The sequence below is a fragment of the Podarcis vaucheri genome (genome assembly GCF_965113315.1).
Source record: "Podarcis vaucheri genome assembly, chromosome: 17".
Taxonomy (NCBI): domain Eukaryota; kingdom Metazoa; phylum Chordata; class Lepidosauria; order Squamata; family Lacertidae; genus Podarcis; species Podarcis vaucheri.
The window spans coordinates 31,022,016-31,029,253 of record NC_138755.1 but is presented as its reverse complement, the minus strand read 5'-3'; the positions used below and the strand labels follow the sequence as shown (position 1 = coordinate 31,029,253).

Below are 7,238 nucleotides of genomic sequence, written 5' to 3'. Positions count from 1 at the left end.
TATATGTCCAGCTGTCCTTTGTCAACAACAAATTGCCGCTGGTTTTTTTGTGTTAAATATCTGCTATATGGTAATTTATGAACCTAATAGGTACCTAAAGGCACTTGCAGATAACAAAATATGTACTTTATCAAAGTAATTGTTGAACTGAAATACAATTGAGAAGAAGTATATTAATAGTGAAATAATTATTAAGCCCTAACTTAAAATGATTTTTTTTATTCATAACAAACTTAATAATGCAAACACATTGGCATTTGGCAATAACAAAGGTTCCTTTAGACACACAATTTACAAAGACTCACAATCTAGTCTCTAGAAACTTGCTATAACATGAAATAATAATAGCAAACCAGTGATATTTTAGGGAGGAGACTAGCAGACGGGGCCCATTACTTACATCATAGGAGCCTACACAATACAAAGAACTGTTGCTGTATGTAGGTTTTATTTTATTTGTTTTTTATCTTATATTTTGGAAATGTACATCCAGGGGTTTTTTTCCCCCTTTAAATTTTTTGGGGGCCCCCAAGAGAGTGGGGCCCTAAGCTATAGCTTGTTTAGCTTATACGTGAATCCGGCATTGATTCCGACTCTGCACTGTCAGTTAAAATAGACTTCCTTTTCTCTGATTCTTGGTGAATGCAAGATACAAGTGCAAGATAAAAACATCACACCTACCTCTAGCACCAAAAACAGCTCAAGGTATTATATTTGCCTTTCTTATATTCATTTAGAAGATTACTACTGATGTTTCCAATCGTTTCCTTACAATTCCTGATCTTAGAAATTGTATTGAACTCAAAACAAATATCGTTTATTTCTCTTTTATGAAGTTGTTTTTAAAATATAAAATAAAAAAAGATGCTATCCTGCAGAAGCTTGTGTTTTTCCTCCCTCTGGTGTCCATTTTAGGAAATACAGCAATCATGCCATTTACAAAGATCAGGCTGGCTATTGATTTGTTAGCCACAGACAATTGTTTGCTTGGTTCAGCTTCACTTATTAATGCAACATACCATCCAACCTATTTCACCTGTCACAGTTGATCTCACCGTTCTGTTGGTATACAACATGTTATGATTGTAATATGTGGTACAGAGATGTAAAGATTGAAGAAAACTGTTGGGTTTTTTAAGCCAGCACTTTACAAATCAGACACTGTGGTCAAAGTGTTTTGAACTTAAGCACTATTTAAACACCGTGTCAGCCAAGCACTATTTTTAAAAAAATAAAATATCATTGGCATGATATTTAACATGGATTTCCAATTTAATGTAAAAGTACGTATATATATTAAATGGTTACAAAAGTCATAACTAGCTTTCAACCAATAAAAGATAATAAAGATGATTTACAAAAATACAGAAAGAAAACAAATTTGAAAGAAACTAAGGGATTATTGAGTCTCTGAGGGGAACAGGAAGAAAACAGAAATAAAAGAAAACACAGCTAAGGTTAATATTTATCCTTCTTACTTTTCCATTCAGCAAAAAAACCCAAAAAACCCTAAAAGAACTAAAAAAACAACTATACCCCAATATGAATGCTAACTCAGTTTGAGATCTCTGTAATTCCTTTTGATTACATGGTGTTTCATTTCAATTCTGTGCAGCATCTGAGGGCTCAACAAAATGAGAGCGCAGAAGATTCATGATTGGTTCTCTAACAGTTTCTTTAAAAAGAAAATAGAGCTGGGGGGGGGGATTCAGAACCACTGTTAACCCTTTCGTCTCATGCCATTTACCTGACCTAAATCCCGCCTCCCACCCCACCCAACTGCTATTTGTGCTAAGGCGTAAAGCATACTGGAGCCCGTATAGCGTTTGTATGTTTTGCCTCCCAAAGCACAGAGCAGCTCCAGAGCGCAATTTAGATCAGGATAAAATGGCACTGGGGTGGGGAAATTAAAGCCCCCTTCTCAACACCTAATCTGCATGACACACACTCGGCTGCATTTGCCTTTTTGAAATGCAGGAAATCTAACCATGGACTCCTTCAGCAATTCAGTATTGACTAGGTGTGACCAGTGGGTCGCGATCCCCTCTTCCCATGTTCCTGTCTCCTCTACCACTGGTTCCTGTTTCTGAACCCGGTGTTGCGTTAGTTCTGTTTATATCCGGAACTCTTCCAGGTGTCACAGGCTTTGCATTACCAGAGGTCACGGAGGGCTTCTTGAAAGGCACATAAACCGCCACAAAATGAGGTGGCAGCCTGGGAATTCCTGAGAACCACCAGTAGTGAAGTCCAAGCGTTGGCCTATACTTGGTCCAATCTCCATTTCTAGGCTGTGAAAACAAATCATGTTCTCATGTACGCTGGTAATTTCATTGCACAATGAAGACAAGTGGAAACATCTGTTTTGATCTGCTAGGGTCTTGGAGAGAGATCAGAGAAGAAGGTCACACCTACAACACACATTTTAAGTGCTCATATCACTTCAACAGTTAACGCTTCCCCACAAAGAATCCCAGGAACTATAGTCTGTTACGGATGCTGGGAAGCTTAACCCTGTAAGGGAGTCTCCGGACAGCTCTCTGCACTCTTTAGAAACTGCAGTTCCTGAGATTCTCTGCGGGAAGCCGTGGTTTGTTGAAATGGTATTAAGAGTGTTTTGAATGGATGGTTTGGATGTGACTGGAGACCAGATTCTGAACATTCCCTTTCAGAATCATAAGGGCTGTTCAGCCCCACTGAGCCACCACCAAATGAGACCTTCCTCAGCTCTGAATGGACATATCCCCCTACCATCCTGATTTGACCAGGACACCCCAGAATTACAGAAACCATCCTGGCTTCTGAATGGATCCTAGAAGGTCCCGGCTTTTTTGCTCCGCACTCTCTCATGAGACAGCAGGACCAAAAGACATGTGTTTTTGCATGTGGCTGGTGGGTGGACGTGCGCCCCACAGCACTGGGAGGAGTGGGGATCTGAGCCGAGGGTAGGAGCAGATCGGCTCCTGAAGAATGGGGTCTCCTTGCGCTGCTGGTCTCTGTCTCCTGCTTTCCGTCGCACTGTTGAACCTATGCCCAAACCAGAGGTGAGTCCTGGCTCATGCTTTGGCCCAGGGCTAAGGGGAGGGGCCCCTCCCCTGCTGCTTTTGCCCCTGTTTGGCAGTGGGGAGGGGTGGTGCAATTGCCTCTGCAAACTGGATCTGGGGGTCCCACATCCCATTTTCATCATCTCTGATGCTTTAGTGTCACATGTACCGCTCTCTTGAATGGTGCGGCTGCCCCGCATCAACAGGAGGACCGGCCCATCCATTAACCTCAGTGAGGCAGCAGATTGGAGGGGCAGCAGATCCAAGCTCCCATGGAGGAGGATGCTTGCCACCTTCTGCACTTGCCACCCTCTGGCATCACCCGGGAACCTTCTTCTCTCTGGCCTCCCTTTTTCTCCTCCGCTGTCTTCAGTGTGATGGGGCTTCCTTGGGCCACCTCCAGTTGCTTCAGGCAGCAGAGGAGGAGGAGGGCGGTGAGGTAGTAAAAAGAAGGTGGCAGGGAGGGAGGATATGCCGTTTTCTCTTTTGCCTCAGGCGGCAAAATGTCTTGGGCCAGCCCTGATCAGCAGTTTTAAAAATTCCTTCTGCTCTATCAAATGCCTTTTGTGCTTACATTAAGAGGCACTAGGGGGACCATTTTATTTATTTATTGCTGAATATGCCTTGGCAAGGTTCACAGACAACCAGCACAACACAGCAGAGCACAAAGTTTAGGCTGTGACTTCAGTCGATTGGACAGACAGATCAAGCTGTTAGATGCCGGCTGTCACAAAGTAATTATACTCACTCTGCGCACCGAGCGAGAGGAACCCATGGTGACAAATAAAAAGAGCAGCAACAGGATGGCGGGTCTCATCTGGTACAGATGATTTCTGTTGGGAGAGAAACCAGCTGAGTGACATGAAGCAAGTGCCAGTTGCACGCCAGGGTAGAAAAAAATTGTCTCAGCCACATACCAGGATAATATACAAATTAGCTGGAGCCTTACTCTCATAGCCAGTCTCAAAGTTCAGAGGGTGAGGGACACCGACAAAGTGGGGGGGGGCAGTTTTCCTTATGTACACATCAATTGCTTTACTTGTCTTCATTAAGGATATTATTCATGAGGATAATAATGTTTATTATTAATTAATTAATATATTATATATTATGATATAAATAGTATATTATATTATATAAATAATTAATATATTAATAGTAACAATAATATTATTGTTACCTGTGCAGGCCATATATCAGTGGTAGGCCAGATCACAGGGGAGCACAACACCCTCCCATTGCCTTTCCATCTATTTATTTACCTTTGTTTTCATCCTTCATCCCATCCTTTCCTTTTTGCTTCCTCAGCTTCCCTTAGCTCAGGGGTCTGCAACCTTTAAGACAAAAAGAGCCACTTGGACCCGTTTCCGAAGGGGAAAAAAAAACTGGGAGCCGCAAAACAAGCCAAATGTAAATAACCACACATTCTTCCCCTTCCCCCATTCTCTCTCTTTTCCCTGAGTCTATTTCAGATAGCAAAGAGGGGTATGGTACCTCTCATATCCATTTTTTGCAAAGCACCATGTGCATAGAGGGCATTATACAAATTAATACATAGAAAAGTGTCTGTCCCTCCCTGCAGTTCAACTCCCTCTCTTTTTACTAACAGCACATATCCATTCCTTCTGCTGGTGCAACTTTCTCATCATTTCTACATAGCAGCATTTATAAACCAGTGCCAGAGAAACTGGGTGAAAGGAGGGTGAGAGGGAAGAGATATGAATATTTATATGTGTATATGTATACATACATACACCTACACAATTACAGGTTTGAAGCCAACTTAAAATAAGCAAAGGAATCTGTAGTGCTTTCCATGGGATCCGGGGACATGCCAGCTAATACTCTTCCCTTCTTCATTTGCTTGTCTCTGCAGCAAATCTTGAGGGGGAAGGGAGAAGGGCAGGAATTGCATAGGCACAAGAGAACGGGGGAAATCCCGCATGCAGGATTTTGGTGCCTAACAGTCCCCCTCCCTCTGCAATTGCTCTCGCACTCCCCCGCCTCTCCTGCTGGCTACCTCTGGACCCCCTCCTCATCACTGACGTTATTCACCCCTTCCTCCCTGACAGGGAGGGCGGGCCCATTTTGTGGTTCACCTCAGGTGCTCTCCCTCAACTCGGCAGCCACTCAGAAGCAAGGCACGGAAAAGGATCCCGAAGCACCACCGCCACCTCTCTCTCTCTCTCTCTCTCTCTCTCTCTCTCTCTCTCACACACACACACACACACACACACACACACACACACATACCGCCCCGCCATCTCGAGCGCGCGCTCTCTCTCCCCCTCGCCTCAGGTGCCTCGCGCGCGGGGCTGAGGAGAGCGTGGCCTGGGGAAGCTATGAGCCGTGAAGCCGCCTGGCAGAACTTCCCTCTGGCGGCGGCGGCGGCAGCAGCAGCAGCAGCAGCAGCAGCAGCCCTTCTCTGGCCGCCGCCCCCGCCTCCTCCTCCATCCCAACAGCCGCCGCCTCTCGAGCTCCGCTGCCGCCGCTGCCTTGCTTTGCCCGGCTCGGCTGCCCAGCTCCATCCCCCTCCTCTTTCTGGCGCTTCTGCTTTTCTGCTCAGGGTCCCCGAGGATCTGCGGAGCCGCGGCAAAGGTGTAAAAGAGCCGCATGCGGCTCCGGAGCCGCGGGTTGCCGACCTCTGCCTTAGCTCCATTCACTTCCTTGTTCCCTTAATTCCCCACCAATTCATTTCTTCTTTTTAGCTTTTTGCTACCTTTCTCTCCCCCCCCTCCTTACTTGCCTTCGCTGCTTTCTTTTCTTCCACCCTTCTCCTCCATCTCTCACTTCTTCCACTTCTTTCCAGACACCATCCCTTCTGTGTTCACACTTCCTTGCCTCCTCCAACCAACACAGTGCTTGCACTTCCTCTCCCACTTCCTCAATGTTTTTAAATTTCTCCTTCAAAGGGACACCACCTTATGACTGCCTAGTTTTATTACTGATCTTTGTAAACAGCTCTAGAAACCTTTGCATTCATGTTGGGCCGAATATTCAGCCCATGTGAATTTCATTAGTTTCAGGTTGGGGTAAAAAATGTTCCCCCAATATTGTGTTGAACTTTAGGGGTTGTGAGTGAATGCTAATATTTTTTTTACTTACTTTACGTGAGATGGCAGAAGGATTTGTTTCTTTCTTTTAACAACCTGAAGAATACTTTACTGTGGTGACTTGCTGAATTGGCGTATGGCTATATTGGAAGTGTTAAAAAATTGGTGAGGTATTCTTGGGAAGAAAAGGTGACTAAAAGATGGAAAAAAGAAAAGAAAAGAAAAGAAAAGAAAAGGGTAAAGGATGATTAAGTCCAGTCAAAGGCGACTATGGGGTTGTGGCGCTCATCTCACTTTCAGGCCGAGGGAGCCGGCATTTGTCCACAGACAGCTTTCCAGGTCATGTGGCCAGCATCACTGAACCGCTTCTGGCACAAAGGAACACTGTGACAGAAACCAGAGCGCATGGAAACTCCATTTAACTTCCTGTCACAGTGGTACCTATTTATCTACTTGCACTGGCATGCTTTTGAACTGCTAGGCTGGCAGGAGCTGGGACAGAGCAACGGGAGCTCACCACCACAGCAGGGATTCAAACCACCGACCTTCTGATTGGCAAGCCCAAGAGGCTCAGTGGTTTAGACCACAGTGCTACCCACATTGGCACTGTGGCTATCCCCATTGTTGCTGGTCTGATAAGAATATAGGAGCCCTAAGCTTCTGTGCGCCTGGTCTCCATAGTCCTCCCCAAACCAGTCACTTCATAGGTGGGTGCTATTTCTTGGAAGGCTGACTGTTGAAGCAGAACAGAGAAATAGGCCATAGGAACAGAAATTCAGTGTGGCATAGTGGTTAGAGTATTGGCTTTGAAGTGGGGAATCCAGATTACAAATCCTTACTCGGTCACAAAGCTGATTAGGTGACCTTGGACTCATTCAGTCCAACCTACCTCACAGGGTTGTTTTAGAAAATATGGGGAGGACAGGGCTTTTTTTCTTTCAACCGGAACTCACTGGAACTCAGTTCCAGCACCTCTCAGGTGGGCACCATTGACATTATAAGAGAACAATGGAGGAGTTCATGGTGAATTCCAGCACCTCTTTTTCTAGAAAAATAGCACTGGGTGAGGGACATGGAGACTCTTGTATGCTCTGTTGAGCTCCTTGAAGAAAGAGTGGGATGTTTTTAATAATAATAATATTCA

At 45.0% G+C, this 7,238-nt stretch overlaps 1 long non-coding RNA gene across 1 annotated transcript; it reads right to left on the bottom strand.

Moving 5' to 3' along the window:
* Nucleotides 1–1,815: 1,815 nt before the first annotated feature.
* On the bottom strand, nt 1,816–6,188 carry LOC309522186. The gene is made up of 3 exons (XR_014214958.1): nt 6,147–6,188; nt 3,790–3,874; nt 1,816–2,288 (listed from the first exon to the last, which is right to left on the bottom strand). It is a non-coding gene; the product is annotated as an uncharacterized lncRNA (long non-coding RNA).
* Nucleotides 6,189–7,238: the final 1,050 nt, after the last annotated feature.